This window comes from Dioscorea cayenensis, chromosome 1, assembly GCF_009730915.1.
Source record: "Dioscorea cayenensis subsp. rotundata cultivar TDr96_F1 chromosome 1, TDr96_F1_v2_PseudoChromosome.rev07_lg8_w22 25.fasta, whole genome shotgun sequence".
In the NCBI taxonomy this organism is placed as follows: Eukaryota; Viridiplantae; Streptophyta; class Magnoliopsida; order Dioscoreales; family Dioscoreaceae; genus Dioscorea; species Dioscorea cayenensis.
This window is the reverse complement of record NC_052471.1, coordinates 14705495-14732429: the sequence shown is the minus strand read 5'-3', so window position 1 is coordinate 14732429 and position 26935 is coordinate 14705495. Positions and strand designations below refer to the sequence as shown.

At 37.2% G+C, this 26935-nt stretch overlaps 1 non-coding gene and 1 pseudogene across 1 annotated transcript; both read left to right on the top strand.

Annotated features, from left to right (window-relative positions):
* On the top strand, window positions 1–26717 carry LOC120254016 (annotated as a pseudogene).
* LOC120268483 lies at window positions 2916–3022 on the top strand. Its single transcript, XR_005538952.1, has one exon. It is a non-coding gene; the product is annotated as a small nucleolar RNA R71 (small nucleolar RNA).
* Window positions 26718–26935: the final 218 nt, after the last annotated feature.

The following is a 26935-nucleotide window of genomic DNA, read 5'->3' as shown; positions in this document are numbered from 1 at the left end:
ATGGCGGGCTCTCTGATTGTCAATAATTGTCCCCAACCTCCAACCGATGCCAACTTCTCTACCTCATCTACTAACTCTCCTCCTTGCTGTATATCTCGCAATATGCTTGTGTACAGGAATCGAGTCTGTCCGAATCTAAGTCTAGACAAATTCACAAAATGAGCCTGATGCTCGGGGATAATGAATCTCATGCTCTCGGACTCAGGAGATGACTCACAAGGCTGTTTATCCACTTGCTTCTTTAACCGAGGTGCCATGATCTGCAAAATTTGAAAGAAAATTGATCAAACAAGCTTAATAAGTAGTGCTACAGAAATCCACATGATTGTGTGGAATTTTTGCACGCGCGTGTGGATCCACGGGGCGTAAAAAACGCACGGCCGTGCTTCAAAAATCAAACAATACACCATTTAACCCACGCCCATGAGTTTGTCATAGGTTTGCCTATAGGGATGAGTCCACGCCCCTATGTGCTTTTGGGAAAAATTTCTAAGTCTCTGAAAGAAGACGCACGCCTGTGCAAAAATTACCCACGGGCATGCGAAACTCACAAGGTCATTCACAAGGGTGTGGACTCGCCCCTGTGCCTTCTCTAGATGAGCTCTCAATAGAGACCCAAGTCGTGTGGAAATTCCACACGCCCGTGCGTTTTCTCTAGATGCCTTAGAAACCTCTGCAGGCTCTGCAGAAAATTCCTGACCACATAGATACACTTAGAGCCTACATCTAGCATGTAAAATACACCACAGAAAAACATGAAACACTCGCTCAAACGACCAAATCTTCACTAAATCCACATGAAAACACATGATGACATTAAAAACCCACAATAAAATACAGCAAACGCATCTAAAAATCAAGACACCAACACTCAACACTTTATTCATGCAAACACTAAACTACTCAACTAAAAAAACAGTAAACACTTGGGTTACCTCCCAAGAAGCGCTTGTTTAACATCACTAAGCTTGACGTACATTGTCTTACCTCATGAGAGTTCATAGATGAAGGTTGCCCTCTTACCCATGACTTGAAAGCATGATGAGCAAAGTTTCTTGAAGATAGAGGGTGAATTATCTGGCTTGGGACCACCTAGAAAAGGTTCATCCAATTTGTTTGGTTCACGCCCATCTCCAACAGCCTTGGAGCATTTCCGGTGGCATCTCCTAGCCCTCTTTACCTTCCGGAGCACCTTCTTCATGATTCCCGGAGTAGATGGTACTTCTTCTGTTAGACTAAGCATCATTACTTCTTCATTGTCCACCTCTTGGTCGAACAAACCCTCATATGGATCTGGGTTGAACATTTCCTGCATGTATTCATCAACAATATCATTAGTAGTGTCTAAAACATACAATGTTTTATCAAAATCGAGAGAATGCAGCATGGCTTCGGCAAGGCGATATGTGAGCTTGTCATCTCTAACCCTCAGTGTCAGCTCCCCACCATCCATGTCAATTAATGTCTTCAAAGTGTGCAAGAACAGCCTCCCATGTATCAAAGGTACATCCGCATCCTCATCGATATCCAACACTACAATGTCAACCAGAAAAATGTACTTGTCCACCTTGACAAACACGTCTTCAATGATGCTCTTGGGATGTCTCACCATTCGGTCAGCCAATTGCAAAGTCATCCGAGTGGGCCTAAGCTCTCCCAAACCTAGCTTCTGAAAAAAGGTGTATAGCATGACGTTGATACTGACCCTTGAGTCTGCCAATGCCATTTCTTCATCCAAATTGCCAATGTTACATGGAATGATGAAGCTTCCCGAGTCTTTCTTCTTGTTCGACATATTCTTTTGCAACACCGCCGAGCAAGAAGCATCTAAGATCAATAAAGCACTCTCCTCCAACTTTCTCTTGTTAGTCAACAAGTCCTTCAAGAATTTCTCATACTTAGGCATTTGAGCCAATGCCTCAACAAAAGGAATATTGATGTGGAGTTGCTTGAACAAACTCAGGAACTTCTTGTATTGTTCATCCCCTTGGTCATTCTTCAATCTAGAGGGATAAGGGATTCTTGGCTTGAAAGGTGGGGATGCCACCTCCTTCTTTTTGGTTGTTCCCTCCTCGACCTCTATGACCTCAGGTGCGTGTTCAATGGGCTTCTCACTCGAAAGCCTACCTTCAACCTCATGACCACTTCTCAAAGTGATCGCTTTCACATGCTCTCCAGGATTGGTCTCGGTATTACTCCGCAAGCTCCCTTGTGGTCTCTCCGATAGAGACTTCGCAATTTGTCCCACTTGATTTTAAAGATTGTGCAAAGAAGCGATGTGGTTGCGAAGTGTAGCCTCAACTGATTAAAACCTTGTATCCCACGATTGCACAAACCTTGTCAAGGCCTTCTCCAAATCGTTCATTCAGGTCTCCAAACCTAAAACTCGGTTCTCCATGTTTGGGGCTTGTTGTTATTGGAAACCCAGTGATTCCATAGCCTTTTGTGGACCTTGGTTGCTCCATGAAAAATTGGGATGACTCTTCCAACCCGTATTGTAGGTGTTGCTATATGGATTCCATTGGTTCCTCATTGCATTACCTACGAAATCAACCTTCTCAACCGAAAATGCATCACCAATGGAAATCGGGCAATCGGAGGGAGCATGTCCTCCACCACATCCAGTGCAAGTAGTTATGGCCGCCACTCTATTCGAAGTTAGAATATCTAACTTTTTACTCAATGATTCCACTTGAGCCGCCAATGAAGTTACTGCATCTATTTCATGGAGCCCGAGCTCCTTTTTCCTTTCCCGTGCATTCCACTGATAAATGTTCATAGCCATGTCTTCCATTAACTATTGGGCTTCATCCAAGGTTTTACTCCCCATTGTAACTCTTACGGCAGCATCTAACAATTGCCTTGTACTTGGATTTAACCCATTATAGAAAGTCTGAATAATCATCCACTCAGGAAATCCGTGTTGTGGGCATCTCCGCAGAAGATCCTTGAAGTGCTCCCATGTCTAAAACAATGACTCCAACTCCATCTATACAAATGACGAAATCTCATTACGAAGCTTGACCGACTTCCCCAGAGGAAAGTATCTAGCAAGAAAAGCTTTGATCATCTCATTCCATGTCATGATGGAGACCTTGAGTAAAGAATGTAGCCACTGCTTGGCTCTTTCCTTGAGAGAGAATGGGAAAGCACTCAATCTGATAGCATCATTCGATACACCATTAATCTTCAACATATCACAAACTTCCAAGAAGTTCTCTATATCGTTGTTTGGATCCTCATCAACCAAACCATTGAACTGCGTTGTTTGCTGAATCATTTGGATGAATGCCGGCTTTAGCTCGAAGTTCAGAGCTGTAATCGGGGGTCGCACAATACTTGATTGTGTACCCAAAACTGAGGGTCTAGCATAATCAGAAAGTGTCCTCTGTTGCTCATTTTGTTCAGCCATATTATCTGACCATTCCACTTCTATCTCAGCTTGATTAGACAGTTCTTGTACAGGTTCCTTTCCCCTTTTTCTGAGTGTATGTTCAAGTTCAATATCTCCTTCAATCAATATCAAAGGGTTTCCTCGGGTCATAACCTGGAGATGCACTAAAAGAAAGAAACCAAAATCAAAACGATAACAGAAAAGAAGATGTGAAATAGACTGAATGAATGAATGAATAGCTAAGAAAACAAAATGCAAAGTATCTCTAAACGCCTACTCCCCAGCAACGGCGCCAAAAACTTGACAACTTCCATTGTGTATGTCCCGCAAGTGCATGGGTTTGTCGAAGTAATAAATCCCAGATGAGTGGGTATCGTATCCACAGAGAGTAGGGAAAAAAAACACTTGACTTGTTTTTTAACTAAATGAAGAGTGAATAGTGATTTGTGTGAAAAAATGTGATGTAACAAAAGTAAAAGAAACAAGAGAAAGAGTGCAAGTAAAGGGGAGGTAAGGCAATTGATATAAGTGGGGTACCCGGATATTGTTCCGCCTAGGACAATCGTTTCAAGTGCAAAAACCCTCTATTATGCTTTCTAACTAATGCATTAATGAGTCGTGGAGATCCTTAAATACATGGTCCCAAATCTAAGGTCAACCATGCCTAACTCTATACATGTCCCAGAGGAGAAATTCAATAACCTCTCAACCTCACACTCGTATAGAATCGCAATGAGTTCTAGGCATTCCAAGTGATAAATCCTCTTCCTAGATGTAGACCTAACCCTTTGGTCCAGGTGGAAGGTCCCTAGCCACAATTAAGCCCTAGGTGCTAAAATCACTTCAACGCTTCACTCCGGTGACCCTGCAACTAAGCCCCAGCGGAAGGTCATCCCTTAGCCCATTCACTCTACTATAACCCAAAAGACCTCGAGGAAATGGAGGTAGAATAAATCACATCAGAGGGGAAAGGGGACGCTGCGCTACCTCTCGACTCACCCTCTAAACCCTCTCCAATCTAGCTTTGTCTAACTCTCGTTGTATGTCACTCACTCACAAGAGTTACCAACAAGAACTCTCAACCCTAGTGTCACTCTAAGGGAGTATTCACACAATCAAGCATACAAGATTGGAACTCAAATAAAATATCAATTAATTAAAAGCATAAGAAAAAGGTTCAATGAAACAAATACATCCTAGGGTTTACAAATATCCAAGTACCCACTATGGGGTTTAGCTCTCCATGGAGCTAATTACAATCAATGATATCAAATGTAAAAGCAAAGAATCAATAGAAAACCCCTCAATAGTCGTGGCAATGGTATTGTGGAGAGTCCTCTACTCGTCCAAGGGTCCCTTTGTTCTGCCTAGGATACAACTCGCCAGATCGGGGCCAGCGAAAGCTCTCCCACTAACCTTCTTCCAAATGGTGCACAATGTCAGAGCCATAAAACCTTTCCAAATCCCTAGCCAATACCTCTCAAAACCCTAGCTGTAGCCCTCTCTCAAGTTGGGAAAAAGTTGGAGAATGGAATTCTGAAATTACGGCTGAAATCAGCCTTAAATAGGGCTAGAATCGGGAATCCACACGACCATGTGGGCGCCCTTGTGGATTTTTTCGCACGGGCATGTGGAATTTCCACACGTCCATGTGGATTCTCTGTTTACTCCTTCTTCTGGCGGCTATGAACAGTACCTGCTACAATATATTGCTACAGTACCAGGCCGAAACACTCCTGGATCCATGTTTTCATCGAGGTAACGTAAACATGCACACGTTTACGCCGTAGATCGCTTTGCTTGAATGTGACTGCCCTTGTGCCCCTCCAAATCATTGTGCTAACTTGAATACAAGGACGTTGGCACACATTCTCGCATCTTAAACCCGACTTCTGTTTTCAAGTTTGAACCTTCTCAAGACTTCCTCCAAATGGTGCATTCACGATCTACATTGGCTTCCTTCTCTAACCTTTTGCTTCACAACCCTATATTCATGAAAGTAACATAAATGCACACATATTAACGTTAAAACCCGAGAAAAGTAATGCTCATCATAAGGAAAGAACACTTTGTATTCTTATCACACAAGCACTTACCATTGTCTTTGACCATATGTTTTGCCCTACCTTTTTGTCTCATGTGAATATTTGATTTTGTGCCTACTAGTAACATTTTATTTATTTTTTCTTCTTTGTTCAGTTTTTCTTTTTCCCTTGCAATTGCATGACATGATTACTCTGCTGCTGTGATGTCATTGTTTTCATGGTTCTTGTGAGGTGGAATGTGATTGTATTTAATTCATGCAACTTTTCACTCATCCCAAACCTATTGCTATTGTTTTTTGTTTTACATTCATAGGAATTTGTATGCCTTTGCTACATTAATTTACATGACCTTTCTTTTTTGTTCATTTTTTAGAGCATATGTTCTCTATTGCACATTAACAAGATCTTCAAAGTAGAAATTTCTACGCACCTACAAGAACTATTGGACTATTTGAACTTAGGTATTGTTGAGAAGGTATCAAATTTAATTATTTGCATGGAGTGTTAAATTCCTATAAGGATCTATTGCTTTTAATCTTGATTTTATTGCAGGCTAATATGAGTATTTCAATGGATCTAGTTTTGTCTTTCACCTGGTGAGCAAATATATCTTTCATTTTTTTGAAAGTTATCTTCTTTGTGTCATCACTCATCAGAGGGCTCTATACAAAATATGTTGCGCTATCATAATAAACTTTATGTTTATGTAGGTCACTATGTGATTGACATTCAGCAGAATAAGGATAAAGGATATGAGACATTGGTTAAAGATGGCTTATGCGATGAGGTTATGTTTTTAATAGGTTGTGTTATCAATATTGAAACTCATAATTAGTCCAACAGTTCTTCATCTTTTTTTTTCAGAAAAGGGGATAAAATAGATATATAATAGACATCAGAAATGATCAAGTGCTACTAGATGAACTTTGAACAAAATTAAATTAACTAATTATATATCATCTTTGGATCAGTTTTGGTATCATACAGAAAGCTTAAATTATCCATGTGCACTCTGTCAAATTGCTAAAATATATAAGTTCCTTGCCAGTCTTTATTCTAGGCTTGAAGTTTCAAAGTTTATTTTGAAGTACATTTAGCAGATAATATTACTTATTCAGGTGTCAACATGGTTAATATGCCTAAGTCTATCTAGCAGTAAACTAGTAAGGATAAGGTTATGACATGGTAAATATGATTCTAGAGCCCTCTTTCTTGTTTTTGGCAAAGAAATTTTTGGCAAGTTTAGGTTCAATCTATATGCCTCTGGATCAATATTTTACAAACTGATATAATATTGAGGCTGTTGTTTATATACCAGTTGGATGAGCTGAGAATAATATATGCAAAATTTCAAGATTTTCTAGAACAAGTTGCCCATATGTCATAAATGGAATTGTATAAAATTGAGTTCTCTGATATGAGTTTCCTGATATGAGTTTCATGATAGATGTGAATGTCTGTTCTTGTTAGGTGTTATCTGTTCAAAATGCATCCATTCCTTTGTTAAATGGAAGTAGAAAAGCCCCTTGTATTGTTTATGTACACTAGATAGATGCATCTATTCTCTATTTCCTCCCTCCCCTGAACCCTGTCATTATTTAGTTTTTATATGCACTTCATATTCATTAGTATGTGGTATTTCGTATTTATTTATTTTATTTCTCTAGTCATGGATCTACAGTTTGTAGGCCATTCTGTCATGTAAATTTGATTTGATCAAATGCAGATCAAAAGTCAAATTAGACCAATGTACTAATTCGACTCAGGATGTTGATCTACTGACCAAACGCTTTCATGTTATAAATGAGCCTTGTAGTCAGAGTGAAAACAGAACCTAATAGTGTCGTTTTTTTTATTGAACATAGCCAGTAATGTGCCAGGTAGAATTTGATCCAGTGCCACCAGTGATACATTATACTGATATGAATACGACATATAAAAGTGATGTGTGAAGTTGTAAATAAAATTATACATCATATGAAAGACCATGTGAAAAGTGAAATAAATGTATGCTGCAATATTAGCCGGAATCTATGAAGCATGGATAGGGGACACGACACGGCAACGGTGATAGGACAATTTCCAAAAATTAAGGGCATGGGTATGACAACACGGTATAAAAAATTATATATATATATATATATATATATATATATATGAAATGTGAAATAAATGTATGCTGCAATATTAGTTGGTATCTATGAAGCATGGATACAGGAATACGACAAGGAAACAGTGATACGACAATTTCCGAAAATTAAAGTCACGGGATGACAGGACACACCATAAAAAATATTATATATATATATATATATATATATATGTAAAATACTCTTTATAAATATAAATAATTATATTTCATGTTTAAATATAAGTAATTTTTATAGTAAAAATATAAAATGTTGTTTTTTTTCACAGTTTTTTAATGTTCTATTAAATTTTAAAAAATTGTAATAAAATATTATCATAGAAAATTAAAATAAATATTTTAACAAAAATGATGGACTGTATTAACAATGGGTCCAAATCAAGATTGTTATAATTAATTTGGGTATTAATTTGTCAAGGGCTAAACATCAGGGGTTAAATGTACTACTATAGTTAATTTGACAATGGATTGATATATATTGACAATAAATTATAAAATATAAATTATTGTAATAAATAATGGTATAATATAATAGAAAATATAATTATAATAATATAAAATTTATTACTTAAATATGATATTTTTAATTTAGTATATCTTCCCATAAATATTTATAAAGAGCAAAGTTCAAGAGTCTAAATAAGTTTTCTTTTAAAAAAAAATTAACGGCAAGGATTGATTTCTAAATGAAATCCTATCTTAAACAGCTTTAAAAAAAATTAACGGCCAGGATTGATTTCTAAATGAGAACCTATATCAACGGGCATGATTGATTTCTAAATGAAATCCTTGATCTTAAACGTTTCCTCGGACCCTCGCAGCCGCCACACGTACCTCCACCTCTCCAACCCTCATCTCCTCTGTAGCTAGGCTCCTTTCTTCTGAAACCCTAATAGCTGCCACCTCCTTCATCATGTGTAGCGCCTCTCTTCTTCTATCCACCACTCCACCTCTCATCACCTCCGTTTCATCCTCCTACAAGCCTCATACTGGCAACGATCTCGACCCGAATCTCTGTATTGTGTCTAGGCGGGTCGAGACATGTCCAGGCATGACGAGCTTGTCGGATACGGTATCCAACTATGTCCACGGCTTATCCGTGTCGAACACCGGTATGATACACCGATACGCCAGCGGTTTTGCAGTGTCCGTGTTTCATGGGTCGGTATATCTACTAAATTATATGAATGGCTTTTTATTATTGGCATGTCATGTGCCTGTGCAAAACATTTGCTCAAGACCACTTTTGTTTACATTCAATAATATACTCATGTCTGTTAGTCAAATACCAATTAATAATTTTATGATAATTTATATGTGATCTGAAGTTGATTTGCATCATGCCATTACCATGCTCTTAATATAAAATGTCACATGAAGCTTAAATGATGGATACACCGTTTCCATAAACTTCTTGTGATCTTGTTTTCTTGTTTCTAGGATTCTTGATGTGCATTTTTTAGCAACAAATTGGTGATTGTACTCTGGAAAAACTTCAAGGTTTTGAATTTGCGGTAAGTAGCAATATGGTACTGGATTTATTCATCACATCAAACATTAACTTGTCTGAACAGTTTTCAGAAGATGGTGATGAGAAGAAATTCTTCTATCATACTGCAAAGACCAAGGAGTTGGTCAACCTTTTTTTGGAGATATTTATCATAAAATTCTTGGTATTTTCTAGTCTTTATTCCTACATCACCCATGTTAATTTTCTTAATTTTTCAAAAATTAAATTGGATGGAAGATTTGTTTTCCCTTTATGGGCTTTTAATTATGAGTAATGCTATATAGAGCGAACCAGCAGCACGACTGATGTGGCTAGTGACGTGTCAAATAATTTAATTTTTTTTAATAAAAAAAATTAAAAATAGAAAGTAAAAGAGAGCCGCTTGTCTCTTTTACTTTATCACTTACTCTCTCTCTCTCTCTCTCTCTCTCTCGTGTGGCTCTCTCTCGGTCCTGGCCGTCACTTCCCTCCCCTGCTTCCAGGCCCCGTTCCGGTCATCGTTTCCCTCCCCCGATCCCGCTCTCGGCCCCCGCCTCCCTTCCCTGCTCCCGGTCCTCGCTCCGGCCACCGACCCCTTCTCCGCTCCATGTCCCCGTTCCAGCCGCCACTTCCCTCCCCCATTCCGGGTCCCCATTCTGGCCGCCGCTTCGCTCCCCCGCTCCCGGCCGCCGCTACATCAAAGGTATAATTTATTTCATGTAATATTTTGTAATGATTAAGATTGTATTATCAAAAATTTCTGATTAGTATTGTGTAGATGGGACACATAATTAGTTACAATTGTTTTGGTTTATAAAGAGATCATGGTGGGTTATTAAGTTTGTACTTTGCTCATGCTGCTTCTTTATTTTGATCAAAAGCTAAAAAAATGTGAGTGTTTATTGTTTGTCTAATTTGTGAATTTATTATTATTTGTCTAAAATAAAATCCACAAATCAGTAAATAATGCAAATTATTTATGAATTTATTGTTTGTCTAATTTGTGTTTAGACGTATACCTAAAGCAAGAACATGGAAGAAGTGGTACTTTGGTGTTCTGAGCAAGGAAAGGATGATGTAGAAGTTGGATGTTCAAGTTATGAAATACATGCAAAAGAAAAATTTGTAGATTTTGATTTAGTTGAAAATATTGTGCCGGAGGCCGGTATGATGCTTGATTCTCAAGAAGAAGTTCATAAATTGTATGTCCAATATGTGCGGCATGAAGGGTTTGGCATCACCAAAAAAAGCACGAGATTAGGTGATGATGGAAAATTGAAATATTACACACTAGCATGTGCAAGAGGTGGCAAACGAATATCTATTTCAACAACTCCTTCAACCCAAGGCTATCCACCAAAGTAAATTATCTGGCAAAGATTAATGTCATTGTTGGCAATGATGGCCAATTTACCATTTCAAGTGTTAATTTAGAGCATAATCATGCACTTAGCCCACAAAAAGCTCGTTTCCAAAAGTGCAATAAAAAATTGATGCATATGTCAAAGAAGGCTTGAATTAAACGATCAAGCAGGGATAAGCCTAATCAAAAATTTTCATTCCTTAGCGGTTGAAAGTGGGGGTTATGAAAATTTAACATACTTTGAGACAGATTGTAGGAATTATATTGCGAAAGCAAGGCAATTTAGGCTTGGCGTTGGAGATGTCGTGGCACTTGGAAAATATTTCTCTCGCATGCAACAAAGAAACACAAAATGTTTCCATTTGATTGACAAGGATGAGGAACGTCATTTGAGAAATATGTTTTGGGCAGATGCGAGGTCTATAGTGGCTTATGAAGTTTTTGTGATCTAATTTCCTTTGATACATCAAAATTGATAAATAACTATGACATCCCATTTGCTCCGTTTGTCGGTGTAAATCATCATGGCCATACGGTATTGTTTGGGTGTGGCTTATTGTCAAAGGAAGATACAAAAACATATGTTTAACTCTTCAAAACTTGGCTGGAGTGTATGTCAGGCAAGGCTCCTAAAGCAATTATTACAGACTAGTGTATGGCTATTCAGGGTGTAGTTAGATTGGTTTTTCCAAATTCCCATAACCGCTTTTGCCTTTGGTATATCATGAAGAAGGCTCTCGAGAAGCTTGGAGGTTTAAATGCATACAAAGTAATCAAAAAGATTTTGAAACGAATCACGTATGAAGCAGTGTATACTCAAGAGTTTGAAGACACATACTTGAAGATGATGGCGGACTATAACATTGAGAATAATGAATGACTGAATTCTCTATTCAAAATTCATGATCGTTGGGCTCTTGTATATGTTAAAGGCATATTTTGGACTGAAATGTCTACCAATCAAAGAAGTGAAAGCGTAAATGCATTTTTTGATGGTTATGTTGCGCAATATGATAATGCATTGAAAAACAAGATTGAGAATGAGAACAAAGCTGATTTTGCTTCATTTAACTCATGTTTTCCATTGATTACTGATTGCTATTTTGAGAAGCAGCTACAAGAAGCATACACAAATGAAAAGTTTAAATTGTTTCAAGATGAGTTGCGAGGAATGATATATTGCAATCTTACTTTCACTGGTTCACTTGGGGAAGTCTGCTCATTTCAGGTGTTTGACATTGTCAAAGGGAAAGAAGGTGCATTTAGAAAGCAAGTGATATATAATGTTTACACTAACGAGGAAAAATTTGACAATAAATGCTCTTGTCGGTTGTTTGAGTTCAAGGGGATTATTTGTAGGCACATTTGCAAGGTGCTTATTAAGAAGAATGTGAAGACATTCCTTCTAGGTATATTTTACCACGATGGAGGAAAGACATCAAACGCTTGCAAATATATGTACAAAACTGTTATGATGACCCACAGACCAATGAGGAGAAACTGTGGTACAATTAATTATGCTCTCATTTTACTAAAGCCACAGAACTTGGAGCAGAGTCAAATGACAAATATATCTTCTTAATGAAATATGTGGATGAGGCCATTAAGAAGTTGATGGACAACACAACTTGCAAGGAAAAGGTTACACCTATGTTGTCGAAGGCGACTAATGTGCCACACCAAAAATTTCTCACACTTTTAAATGTGCGGAGTAAGAGTCGTCCACCATAAAAAAGGAAGAAGTCAAAAGTTGAAGAAATAATAATCAAAAACAAGAAAAATATATCATATTCATTACTTCTTTAGTATTTTTTTGATGAATTTTTTTTTAGTGTATAACATTCATGTTATTATTGGCAGAAGCCACAAACAAAAGGAGGTGCATAAGCTCAAATATTTATACAAGATTATCATTGCACACAAGAGAGCGTGGTAATTCTCTTATAATTGTCATTAATGTCCAAATTACATATTTGAATCATTTAATTTCAAATAATGATTTGTTGGACTATAATCTCTTTTCTTAGGTGAATTCAAATTCTATATCGATAAATTTGGGCATGCATCATAGTTATTCTTTAGGTTATTGATTAGTGCTTGTGTGATATGAATGCGAAGCATTCTTTTCTTATGTTGAGCATTACTTTTCTCGGGTTTTTACATTAATATGTGTGTTTTTATGTTACTTTTATGCAGGTAGGGTTGTGAAACCAATTATGAAGAAAAGAAGTCAATTTGGATCACAATGCACCGATTTTGGAAGAAATCTTGCTAAGGTTCAAACGTGAAGATATAAGTCGGGTGCGATATGCTAGAGTGTGTGCCAACTTCCCCGTATTTGAGTTTGCACTACCATTTGGAGGGGCACAAGGGCAGTCACACTCAAGCATTCCGACTTATGCACATAGAAGAAGATCTCCATCAACTTATCCATCATTGAAGAAGCAAAGCGATCCACGGCATAAACGTGTGCCCGCTTTATGTTACCTCGATGAAAAGTGGATTCTGGGAGTATTTTTCAGCATAGCATCGTGAGAGCGCATCGCTTTTCACGTACCGGCAAAAATAACAGTTTCAGAGAATTCACACGGGTGTGTGGAAATTACCCACGCCCGTGTGGAAATTCCGCACGGGTGTGTGAAGCATCCACGATCGTGTAGTCGCCCAATTCCAGCCCTATTTAAAGCCGAATCAGCCCCGATTTTAGTATTCTTTTCTCCATCTTTTCCCCAACTTGAGAGAGGGCTTCGACTAGAGTTTCGAGCGGTATTGGCCAAGGTTTTGGAGAGGTTCTACGGCTCCGACATCGCCATTCCTTAGGGAAGAAGGTTGGTAGGGAGCTCCACGAGGCGTATCCTATACCGGACGAGGGAATCCTTGGACCACTTTAGTAGAGGACTTTCCACAAGACCATCGACATGACTATCGAGGGGTTTATTTATGGATTCATTGCTTTTTACATTCTATTTCTTTGATTGTACTTAGCTCCATGGAGAGCTAAACCCTTAGTGGGTACTCTGGGTATTTGTGAACCCTAGGATGTATTCGCTTTCTTTGAATCTCTTTATTATGCTTTCAATAAATTGATGTTTATTGTGAGTTCCAACCTTGAATGCTTGATTGTATGAACATTTCCCCAGAGTGACACTAGGGTTGAGAGTTCTTGTTGGTAACCTTGTGAGTGAGTGACACACCACGCAGCTGCTAGACAAAGCTAGGTTGGAGAGGGTTGAGAGGGTGAGTCGAGAGGTACATGAGCGTCCCCTTTCCCCTCCGATGTGATAGATTCTACCTCCGTTCCTCAAGTTCTTTGCGGTCATAATAGAGTGAATGGTCTAAGGGATAAACTTCCGCTGGGGCTTAGTTGCGCGTGCAACGGAGTGAAGCGTTGAGGTGATCTTAGTATCTAGGGCTCAATTGTGGTTAGGGACCTTCTACCTGGACCAAAGGGTTAGGTCTATAATTAGGAAAAGATTTATCACTTGGAATCCCTAGAGCTCATTGCAACTTTATACGAGTGCGAGGTGTTGAGATTGTTCGATTTCTCTTCCGGGACATGTATAGGGTTAGGTATAGTTGACCTTAGATTTGGTATTATGTAATTAAGGATTTCCACGACTCACCATTGCATTGATTAGGAAGCATAATAGAGGGTTCTTGCACTTGAAACAATTATCCTAGGTGGAGCATTATCCGGGTATCCCATCTTTATTGATTGCCTTATCCCCTTCTTTACTTTTGCTCTCTTACTAGTTGCTTTTACTGTTGAGAACTGAATCATTGTCACACTCATTATCATTGATCTTTTACATAGCTAAGAATCGAATTAAGTATTTTTATTCCCTACTCCCTGTGGATTCGATACCAGCTCACCCGGGATTATTACTTCGACAAACCCGTGCACTTGCGGGATATATGCAAGGGGATCTTGTCAGTTATGCAAGCCAATGCAATGATCTCTTATTAAGGTAAGTTGCAAGACATATGTATTTATTTTTGTATTCAATACTTAGTGATTCAGATTGTTGGTGATATGAAGTTGTGATGTATTATCCATTTTAATTTTTTAGGGAATGGTATTGTGATGCAAGTTGCTTATGTTGCGCAAGGTTTAATTTTGATGTTCGTAGTTGTGTTTATGTTCGTGGAGGAAAAACAGGAATTTTGTGTTCATGTTTGTGTTATAAGTAAAGATTTTCTTGTTTATGTTTGTGTTATTGATGTAACATTTATCTTGTTGTTAATGTTTATGTTTAGGTTTTGTGTTATTTTTGTGATATTTAAATTCTGCAGAACTTGGACAGAGACAAGCAGGAAATTATTTGTTTCTGCATTATGAGTCTTATGATGAGAACAGTTATTCTATTTTGTTGACTTGTTTTCCAAAATTATTTGAGTGTGGTACATGATCCAGGCAAGTGTGTAACCTTTCCAATCACAATTGTATGGAATAGGACTTGTTTTCCAAAATAGGCCTATCAAGTTTTTGTTTGATCTAAGACAAAATAATGAAGTGATTTTATCTTTTGTGTAGCTATCTTTTTAATATTTCAATTTCTGCTCTCTGTGCATGCTTGATATTATAAATGTATTACATAAGTCTCAAAGACCAAAAGAACATCTGCATAAGCTACAAAAAAGCTATCTATGCATGAAGAACAATGGCAAACACTTGAGCAGCAAAATAGCTGCACAGGAAACAAAGATTTGTTTGAGTACAAAAGCTATCAGAGTGCAAAATATTTGAAAATCCATCTTTGCAAATTAAATAAGAGAAATTACATTTGTTATATGAGATCTTATTTAAACAAGGAAACGGATTGATCTTGATGGCTGAAGGTTTTCAGAGGAACAATCCTTGTACATGTTGTCCATGGCTGAAGTGAAACCCCATAAGAACCCTTGAGAATAAGCAATCCTTGTACATGTTGTACATGTCTGGCCACTACTTACTGCAAAAAATACATAAGATGTATGATCCATCAAAGAGAAGATCAACTTGATAGACTGACTTCATAACCCATGACATAGAAAATGAGTTACCAAATAGTACATATAAAAATAAGGATTGCCTGACTTCAGAATCATCAATAGATGCCATAAGTAGACATTTCAAGGTACTCCGGCAGGATATGAATAATTGATATGTCTAATGTGGCTAATAGTAACAAAGTAGAAAAGAAAATAACCTCATCAATCAAAAGAATTTTCCCATCTAGTACCTTTCCAAATTCATACTTTGTGTCAACCAATAGCAGACCATTCTCCAATGAACTTGCTATAGGTAAAAAAGAATCATAATAAATAGCAATCGAAATTGAAGATGGATGTATGGATATACTATTGATATTGTTCATGAGGATTGAAAAGGTGTAAACAAAGTGATATGTTATATAATTCAGCAATCACTAAATGTAGATCCCAAAATGATAATGTATATATCATCATAAGATGATGATGCAAGGCCTAAGCTTGCCTAAGTCATGCATAACCTTCATGTTACATATATAATGTCCTACAATCATATGCAAACAATATAAAATAAAGGAATGAGGAGTAGAATTGAAAGACACTAGTGACCCTAAAGTAATTAAATTACAAAGGTCACATTCCCATTGTCTTTAATCAAACTGGTGTTATGCTATCTTAGTACAAAGCAACTATGTGCTTTCCTCTGTTACTATGAGCATCAAAATTATGCTTCCTTGCAAATTCTGCTTCACGGTACAGGAGAGACTAAAAACAATTTTGTGTGGCAAAGGGCATAATTCATGTCTCAACCATAAGAAATTGCTAACAAAATCCCAATGCAAAGACTAATCTCCACTGAATCAAGTGTTATATCCTTCACTTAGTATGGCCAAGCCTACTAATAGAGAATACAACCTTCTGGGACTAACAATCTCAAGCCCTAATGCAACAGGTGACAAAAAAGGCTAATTGTCACATAACAATGTCCAAATTACTACAAACCACATAACAATGCAAACATCTATTTGGCTAATAGAATGTGCAACAACATTACTAGCTTTAACAGTTAGTTAACTAAAGTTCATGTGAGAGACAATGATTTTAAAGAACACAATTCAACTCATTCTAATGAAAATAATTAAAAAAAAAAAAGCATCATCACAATATAAGATCACAAATGAAACTTCAACTCATTAATGCAGCCATACTTTCAAAATCACTGCTTCCATAGCATCATCACAATGATAGATAAAAAGTTCAATAATCACATCAAATGGGAAAAGTTTGAAGATTCCATACTGAAGAAGCCAAATCAAGCAATTGGTAACAATATTGGCACACCAGAATATTTATTTTCAACAAGATAATATTTTAAAATAACAAATTAAATTGTTAAACATGTTAGCTGTGAATGTGATCAGGTACCAGCACAATTTCAAACTGAATTAATCTAGGTTCGATATGATTATTAATTAATAAATTGAGCTCAAGCAGGATATTTAAAACTAGACTAATATAGCCCAATTTGACATACATATATATATATATATATATGCATCTACAATCCGGAATTCATGTTTCATCAAAGGCTCAGATTTTGCCCCTCTATTCTTTCGCATGGATAAACTTGAATCAAGGGCAGCAGCTAAAGTTGCCACGCCACCCATTCTCTAAATTCTTTTATAGGGCAAATCATCATGGCCACAAGAACATCATTACCAAAGAGTAATGCTATATAGAGTGAATCAAATACATGAACTAGCCACGTCGACAGAAAGTAATACATGATGCAACAAAATGATTCATGCTGAATATATGTCAAATATCAAGCAACAGAATAAAAAAAGAGGCTTAGATTCATCAGTAATGATTTTCACCCACCCTTCCCCCCTCTCTATACAACAATAGGAGTAGCGGTTGCCTACTAGGCCATCCAAGCTACTACGCCATCATTGTATAGAGACGAGGGCACGAGAGAAATTTTTAGGGTATCATCATTGCCTCTGTACCTGATTTCAAGCTGAGCTGTGACTCTCGGACAAGGGCACCAGAGAGGAGGGCGGCGGTCGGGAGCAGACGCATGAGAGAGAATAGGGCAGCGGCGATCACGAGCTAGGAGAGAGGAGCCAGAGTGAGAGAAGGGCAGGGATCTACCGCACGAGAGAGTAGAGGGGAGCGGCCGCTTGGCTTTTGTCCCATGAATTTCAGAGAACCAGCCACACGAGAGAGAGAGAGAGAGAGAGAGAGAGAGAGAGAGGGGAAGCGGAAGCTATCGCATGAGAGAGGACGGGTGGAGCGACGACCAGCCTTTTGTCTCTCACTTTATCTCTCTCTATCTCTCTCTCTCTCTCTCTCTCTCTCTCTCTCTTTGTGCCCTAGCTTCTCGTGCACCACCGATCCGGCTGCCTCTCCTCTCTCTTGTGCACCACCGAACTATGCCCTAGCTTCTCTTCCAAGCCAAACAAGAGAGAGGTGGGGGCCATGAGCAGGGGAGGAAAGCGGCGGCCGGAACGGGGACCGGGAGTAGGGGAGGAAAGGTGCGGCTGGGAGCTGGGGAGGAAAGTGGCGGCTAGGACCGATAGAGAGTCACACGAGAGAGAGAAAGAGTGATAAAGCAAAAGAGATAGCCGGCTCTCTTTCACTTTCTCTTTTTATTTTTTTTAATTAAAAAATTAAATTATTTGCCGCTTCACCAGCCACATCAGTCGTGTGGCTGGTTCATGTGGTTGCTTCGCTCTATATAGCATTACACTTTAATTATCCTTCTACTTTCCTATTCAGTTCTCATTTGAATTCTTTTCAACTCTATATGGTTGCTAGCATGATAGGGAAGTGTAATTATCTCAGTGGAATTAATTGTGATTCTTGGCAATAAAGTTGTTTGTCCACTCGGTGTCCTTTTAACTGATTGTCTTCTTTCCATGTCAAGATTCCTCTTGCTGGCTTAAAAAACAAATCTTGCCTTAAGGAGAGAATCAGTATTGATTTTATACTTATCATCTTTAGATTTCTCTTTGTAGATATAGAGAAGGCAATTGTTCGGGATTTGGTGTCTAGTGTGCTTCAATTTGCTCAACTAATTAAGGCTGTAGATTTTGCAGCAGAACTTGACTGGTTAGTGCACTGTGATTCAATTTTTTCATATATTTTTATGTTCTTATTTGTGCCATTATTTTATTACCCAATTTCTTATTCTGCTTGTCAATTTTACTGAATGTCATCTTATTTGCCATTCTTTTGATAGCCTTTTTTCATTATCACTGGTTGCCCTTCAAAACAATTATGTGAGACCCATTTTGACTGAAGATTCATTGATTGATATATTAAACGGCAAGTTGGTATCTTTTTATAGTTGATACACATTTTTTAAGCAACAAACCATCTGAAATACTTGATTTTGTGATCCCTGCAAATTATATTTTACATTTTGTTAATTAGCTTAATTACTAAGTTTACTTATATGGCTGTGTATTCAGCTTGTAAATCAGACATGTTTTACAGGAAATGACTGTGGAGACTTTTGTTCCAAATGACATAAAATTTCTCAATGATGGTAAGTGGTGTTTTTAATATACTTTATTTAGTCATATTTATACAAATTTGGTGTTGCATTTCCCAGGTAGAATAAACATCATAACTGGCCCTAATCTTTTTGGGAAAAGCATCTATGTTAAATATGTTTGATTTGTTTCATCATTTTAGAACACATTTATTCTTTTTTTTCACCTGGAGGCTCAAAATTTGCTTTTGCATCATCAAAAGATGATTTAAATTTTCCCTTCCACTTGTGAACAATTACTTGACATGTTTCATTTCTCTAGATTCTCCCACTCTAACATGTTGATGCATGTTGATGCATGAAGTTTGTAGATATTTAAAGTTGAATTTCATTTGTTTATCGTTTGCACGCGAACTCTAGTTTAAGGTAGTTTTCATATATAGTATGTTAATGTATGCACTTCAATTAGATAGGGCAAATCTGTGAAATCTCTAAGATTACAGTTTTCAAAGACATCTTGACACAATAGAAGAGTTTAGGGGCAATCAATCTACAAGACTTAGGCTAAAGAGAAGAGATTGTGGTTGGAAACAAGATAGATAACATTTTTTTTTTTTTTTAAGAAAGCTTCTTTAATATTTTGGAGTAGAAAGATACAATGCTTATTTTCTAACAAGAAGGTTATTTACAGTGGCCATTAACCTTTTGCATTAATACTAGACTTAATCACAAAGTAACCTAAAAGAAACTTAAAATACAAGTATCATTTATTAGGCTAATAACTTATAAAACTTAAAATAAAATGAAGGCTAAGAGAAATTGTAACGGATGTAACTCATGCTCCTACATCATTCTCTCTAGGTTGGAAAAGAGCTGTCTCCGGCCAGTAAGCTTTGACATACTCCTCAGAGATGTTAGGATCAATGCGTTTGATGTAGTCTCCGCAAGTGCATGGATCATTACAAGTAATACAGTAGTACCCCATGAGGTGTAGGGTTATCGAACCACAGGGATTGTACTTCTAGTATTAATTGATCCTCTAATGTCTAGGATATCAAAATGGGTGATAAAGAGGTTAATTACTAAACAGAGAAAAAAGAACTAAAAGGGTGAAGGAACCAGGTAGATTAGGGTTGAGTTTTGATAACAAGATAGAAATGCCTCGGGATGATTCCTATGTGCTCATGATATTGACTTGAGTCTAATGCCTACCAAGGTATATTCTAAGATCCTTGTGGGTGCTCAAAATCTCTATTTCATCTATGGCTCTCAAATACGCCAAGTTTTGCTAGTGTAGCTACATGCTTCATACATGCCAAGTTTTTCAACTACACTAGGTAATCACAACTACAGAAATCCACACACATTGAGTTTTACACAAGCAACTATGCAAATCAAGCATACCAAGTTAAGAAATACATTAAATAACACAAGAATACTTTAGAACTCCATAGATATTAGAAATAAGCAGTCAAAGTATAAGAAGCAACATAGTTCACAATTCCGGGGCATCGTGGAATAATTAGCCCCTAATGAATTCATACAATTGAGAGTAGAAGATAAATGTAAACAAGAGAGAAAACATGACTTCCTCCTTTTACAAAGATCCCTTCATTTGTACATCAAGAACTCTATGGAATGGCAAACTCCACTTCCTGGCATTTCTAACTCAACCTTGATCCCCTTAACTCATGTGGTGATGGATAGTCATTGTCCTCTTGAGGGCTCCACCTCTAGAGAAAATGTCCATAAACAAAAGATCTCTCAAAACCCTAATTCTGGGAATTGAAAAGGACTTTTCGGGCTTAAAAAGTTTGAGCATGGTCATGCTGAGACCATGCTAATCTTGGAACTTCTGAGTGAAAAGGGCTAAGTGTCATCTAGAAATAACCACGAGGAAAGCACGGTCATGCTCCCCCCGTGCTTAGCTTGAGCATCCCCATGAAAGAAGCATGCAGACCATGCTTTCCCTGATAGCACAAGCAACTCCCATCCAGAGATAATCACGGGGAGAAAGCACACCCGTGCTTTAGCTGAAGAGCAGAGGAGTTCCCATTTAGAGATAATCATGGGGAGATGGCATGCCCGTGCTCTGCCCATTCTTGCCTTGGGCACTTATAGAACTTGTCTTCTTTAGTTGATTTTGTCCCTGATTTCACTCCTTATGTATTATGAGCCCTAAAATCCTTCACCAAAGAAACATACCCAGAAAAGCATCATTCATAAACAAAAAGTGTTAAAAGATGAGCAAAAGAGTACATTGGAGGTATGTAAAATATGATATGAAATGCACTCATCATCATTTGAAATCTTCTTCAGCTACCCAAGTACTCTCAGCTGCTGGTTTACCAAGCCACTTCACTAAAAGTTTTCTGTAAGAATTACCTCGCCTAGATATGGCCTCTTTCATATCTAACACATCTTTGATGACATCTGCCATTGCAATTGGTAGCTGTTGAACTTGAGCATTAATGGGGGATGTAATGCCATCACATCCATCAAATAAATATAAGTCAGAAACATTGAATATGGGACTAATTTGCAACTCTGGTGGTAATTTAATTAATTAAGCATTAGAACTAATTTTCTTCAACACTTTACGTGGCCCAAACTTCTTAGACTTGAGCTTATGGTAAATACCCTTTGGAAACCTTTCTCGGTTTAAGTGCACTAGTACTTGATCTTCCTCCTTAAATTCTTGCACACAACGATGTTGAATTGCTGGAAAAGAGTATGTTGCATTGCTAGCTTTCAAAGCAATTTTTACCTCTTCATGAATCCTCCGAATGTGATTAGCAAATGTTTCCTCTTCATCACTCACTCTGGCTTCTTACAATAATGGCACCAAACCAAGTACATGTTGAGATTTCAATCCATAAGTAGTCTCAAAAGGTTTCTTCTTAATATTTCGGTTGACAGAATTGTTGTATGCAAATTCACCCTGCGGTATGACTATATCCCAAGTCTTCGCATTGTTGCCAACAAGACATCTCAACAATTTACCCAAACTCCGATTCATAACTTCTATTTGACCATCTGTTTGCGGATGACAAGTACTAGAATACTTCAATTCTGTCCCAAATTTCCTCCACAAGATTCTCCAAAAGTGCCCCTAAATTTCACATCTCTATCAGAAACAATAGATGATGGAACACCATGCAATCTTACAATCTCCCAATAGAATAATTCAACAATATGTGTTGCATCAGAAGTTCTAAAACATTGAATAAAGTATGCCATTTTGGAAGATCGATCCACAACCACAAAAATAGAATCAAAACCTTTGGCCGTCTTAGGAAGACCCAAAACAAAATCCATACTCAAATGAATCCAAGGTAAATCTGGTTCAGGTAACGGAGTATACATACCTATATTTTGGGCATTTCCTTTACTAAACAGAAAAGCTACACATCTCTTCACTAATCTCTCAGCATCTCGATGCATTTTAGGCCAATAATCACGATTAGTCATCAAAGCTAATGTCTTGTCTCTGCGAAAATGTCCTCCTAAGCCATTTCCATGAAGTTCTCTGATAATTTGTTCATGTAAAGAACCTTCTAGAATGCATAAGCAATTACCTTTAAACAAGTAACCATCATGCAATTTGTATGGCAGATGACTAGCTTGTGATAAATCTTGCAACGCAGTTGCTATTTTGCTGAAATGGTGATCAATGCTATACTAATTCTTTAATTCCTCAAAGCCTGTAACCTGAGTGCTCATAACTGTTAAAAGTAATGATCGTCTACTCAAGGTATCAGCTACAACATTAGATTGTCCCAACTTGTATTTCAATGAAAAATTAAGTTCATCAAGAAAAGAACTCCATTTGGCATGTCAACCATTAATTTTTTTTTTAAAATGTAAATACCTTAAAGCTTGATGATCAGAGTAAACAACAAACTCACGATAAGCCAAATAGTGTTGCCAATGACAAATAGCTCTTACCAAATCATAGAATTCCAAATCATAAGTGGAATATCATTGTCTGGAATCAAAGAACATTTCACTGATAAACTCCATGGGCCTCACATCCTAGCTAAGAACTGCTTCAATTCCCTCATGTGAAGCATTGTATTCAACAACAAACAACTTCGCAAAATTTGGTAATGTAAGAACTAGTACTTTTGTCATCAAAGCCTTCACTCATTCAAAGGCTCATTGTGCAGATTATGTCCACTTAAATTCACCCTTTTTCAATATCATAGTTAGAGGATTCATTATGGAGCTAAAAGTCCTAATGAATCTCATATAAAAAGACACCAACCAATGAAAACTTCTTAATTCTTTGATTGATTGTTGTGCTAGCCATGACACGATTGCACGAATCTTTCCTGAATCTAGTTTCAAACCTACTTCTGATATAATGAAACCAAGAAATGCCACTTCTGATTGCATAAAGCTGCATTTCTTTAGATTTACATAGAGTCGCTCCCTTTGAAGCACATATAGAATTTCATGTAAATGTTTCAAATGTTTTTTTCTTTCGTGTGACTATAGATCAAAATGTCATCAAAATAAACTACAGTAAAAGAATTCAAGAAAGGCTTGAGTACCTCTATCATCACTCGCATGAATGTACTTGGCGCATTGGAAAGGCTAAATGGCATTACCAACAATTCAAATAATCCATCTGGAGTTTAAAAAAGTCTTTCATTCATCTCCACTCCTCATTCTAATTTGGTTATACCCACTCTTCAAATCAAGTTTAGAAAATACGATAGACCCTGCTAGTTGATCAAGCATCTCCTTTAAACGAGGAATAGGGAAACGATACTTGATTGTGATTTTATTTATTGCAAGGTTGTCCACACAGATTCTCTATGAACCATCTTTCTTTGGAGCCAATAAAGCTGGGCAAGCACAAGGACTTCTACTTTCATGTACCAAATCCCTCGCCAACAGCTCGCCAATTTGTCTTTGTATCTTAGTTCGCTACATTGGTGGCATTCTATATGCTGGTAAATTTGGTAAAGGTGCTCCAGGTACCAAATCAATGGCATGTTGAATTTTTCTTGAAAGCGGTAAACTTTTGGGTGCGTCCTTAGTAACCAAATCTCTGAATTCTTCCAATAATTGCCGAACCTCCACTGAATATTGAGAATTTGCCTTGCCATTTTCAGATAATTTTTCACCAAAACATACACAATTCCTATCTTATTACTTTCAGCTTCAAATCTTTCGGTAAATAAATACCCACTAATTTTCTTCACTTTGTCATTATGACTCCCACTAGTGAACTTCTGCTCTTCTTCCTTAAGAGGATACAAAGTGTACATGTTGTTGCTTTTGTAGAAGGAATAAGTATTAGACTTAGTTTTCTGAACCATATCATTGTCAAATAACCAAGGCCGACCAATAAGAATATGCCCAACATCCATAGGTACAACATCACATAAGGCTTCATCTTCCAAATTACTACCCTTGGTTACTTTCACCAAGCATTGAGAAGTCACTAGAACCTCATGTCCCCTCTGTAGCCATCCTATCTTGTATGGATGAGGATGTTTATTCATTGGAAGCTTTAATTTCTCAATAGCCTCCTTGGAAATGATATTCTCCATTCTATCTCCATCTATAACAAGATCACATAATTTACCTCTACACACAACACAAGTTCGAAAAATGCTACGTCGCCTCTAGTCTTCCTCTTCATCCTTGACGATAGTTGTCATCACTCTATGCACTACCAATGACTCAACTTGAGCTTGATGAACATCACCTTCTTCTAGTTTTTCATCATATTCATCATAAACTGGTTCTAACTCTTCCTCAGCTTCTGTAAAGTTCACCCTTCGTTGTGGACATGTAAAAGAAGTGTGTTCGATTTTGTCACAAGTGAAACATTGAAATTGAGAATTGTTACGTCTTTTATAATTGTTTAGTATGCCATAGTAAGGCATTTTGCTCTTTCCTTTATCACTCTTATCAACATTGCTTGTGCCTTCACCAGTTTTGCTATTTGTAGCAGCCCCCCGATAGTTTCGTTAGGTTAGAGGATAACCATGTCTACTTCTAGGTTTTCTTTACCAATTAGTGTTGAATAAAGGTTTTGAAGCACCATAACCAGAGACTTATTTTTCAGCCGCCAGAGCATCTTGCCAGGTATCTTCGATATTTTACAAACAAATAACTCCCATTTCATCTCTGATTGATTGATTCAAACTAGTAAGATAATGAGAAGTAATTTTTTTGTTGCTCTCAGATAATCTGGCACGAATCGACAAGTTGTTGAATTCAGCAATGTATTCCTCAACAAATTTATTTTGCTTCAAACAATGAAATTTCTCATATAAATCCATTGTATAATAAACTTGCAAAAATTATTTCTGCACCTTGATTTTTGCCTGTTCCCAAGTGATAACCTTTGGCTTGCATTATCGAGTACGCTGTTCTTCAACTCTCTTCCACCATTGAAGTGAATTACTCTTCAATTTAAGCTTTACAAATAATACTTTTCGATTTTCCACCATGGTTTTCCATTAAAAATAATTCTCCAAGTTGCTCTTCAATTCAAAGAAGTCTTCTGCATGCAGCTATCCATGAAAGTTAACTACATCAACTTTGATTGCTCCACCATTCAGATCAAGGGCATAGAGTAACCATTATTTTAATCCACCTCATGTCGTTCCACTAGAGGCTCTAGCATCATTGAAAGGATTTTCATCCTCAACTACATCTTTAGCTTCAAGATCAGTTATCGCAGAGTGGGTGTGGTCACCCTCCAGATTCTCCATTTGGGATCCCATGGTTTCCTAACGCTGCAAGGCTTGTACAGCCCAGTTCAAGTCCGCAATCATTCTTCGCATCTTAGCCATTTCTATTTGTTGGGGCTGGTTGCCTCTATCTCGCCCTCTACCCTGGCCAATCATGGTTTCTAAGGAAAAGTCCTCTAGAAATGTAGGATCTTTAGCTGTCTAATACAAAACTTGATGTAGCAGAATAGTTTAAGGTCAGTCAGTCTACAAGACTTAGGCTAAAGAGAAGAGGATTGTGGTTGGAAACAAGATAGATAATAGGGTATGTTTTTTTAAGAAAACTTCTTTAATATTTTGGAATAGAAAGATACAATGCTTATTTTCTAACAAGAAGGCTATTTATAGTAGCCATTAACCTTCTGCATTAATAGTAGACTTAATCACCAAGTAACCTAAAAGAAACTTAAAAGACAAGTATCATTTATTAGGCTAATAACTTATGAAACTTAAAGTAATATGAAGGCAAAGAGAAATTGTAACGGATGCAACTGATGCTCCTGCATCACATCTTGGCGCAAGATAGCCAATCTAATCACTTCTATAAAATCTAAGCAAGCACAACTAGAAGATGGCTATGAGCTATGAAAACAATATGATTCATCTAGACTACTTCTGATATTTAACTACATTAAACTAAGAAAACTGTTTGATTCTAATTACCCCTTTTTTTAACTTCAGAAAATATAATTTTAGTTCTTAAACTACTTCTAAATCTAAACCATGTCAAACCTTGTTCTCACTTCATTGCTGCTTTTATGCTCTTTGTCAATAAATTTTAAATGTTTATATCGTGTTTCCAAATAAATGGTTTTAGGTGGCTTTGATTGTTTTCTTTCTCATGTTGGAAGTTTTGTATTGGCAGATGTTGCTATTTTGGGGATGACCGATAGGTAAGCTATGCAAATTTACAAAACATTTGTGAACATGTTTTCTTGATATTTTACCAATTAATTATTAAATATTATTCTAGGATATTTTGTGCAATGGGAAGCAAGTTTACGATTGCAGAATAATCAACATTTATGATCGATCTTTATCAAGTAGGATGATGCTTCAATAAAAATCAAACTGCTCCTACTTTCAGTGCTATTATTTTTTATCACCTAAACATTGATGCCAGACTTTACAGGTATGCAACACCATGTTCTTTGTGTTTGTTGAATGAATTTGCGAAGGACACTCTTACAGAAGGTCAGTTGTGTTAACAGGATCAGATCTATATTATTTATTCATCAGTTTTGATACGTGATCCGCAAGCGCACGGGTC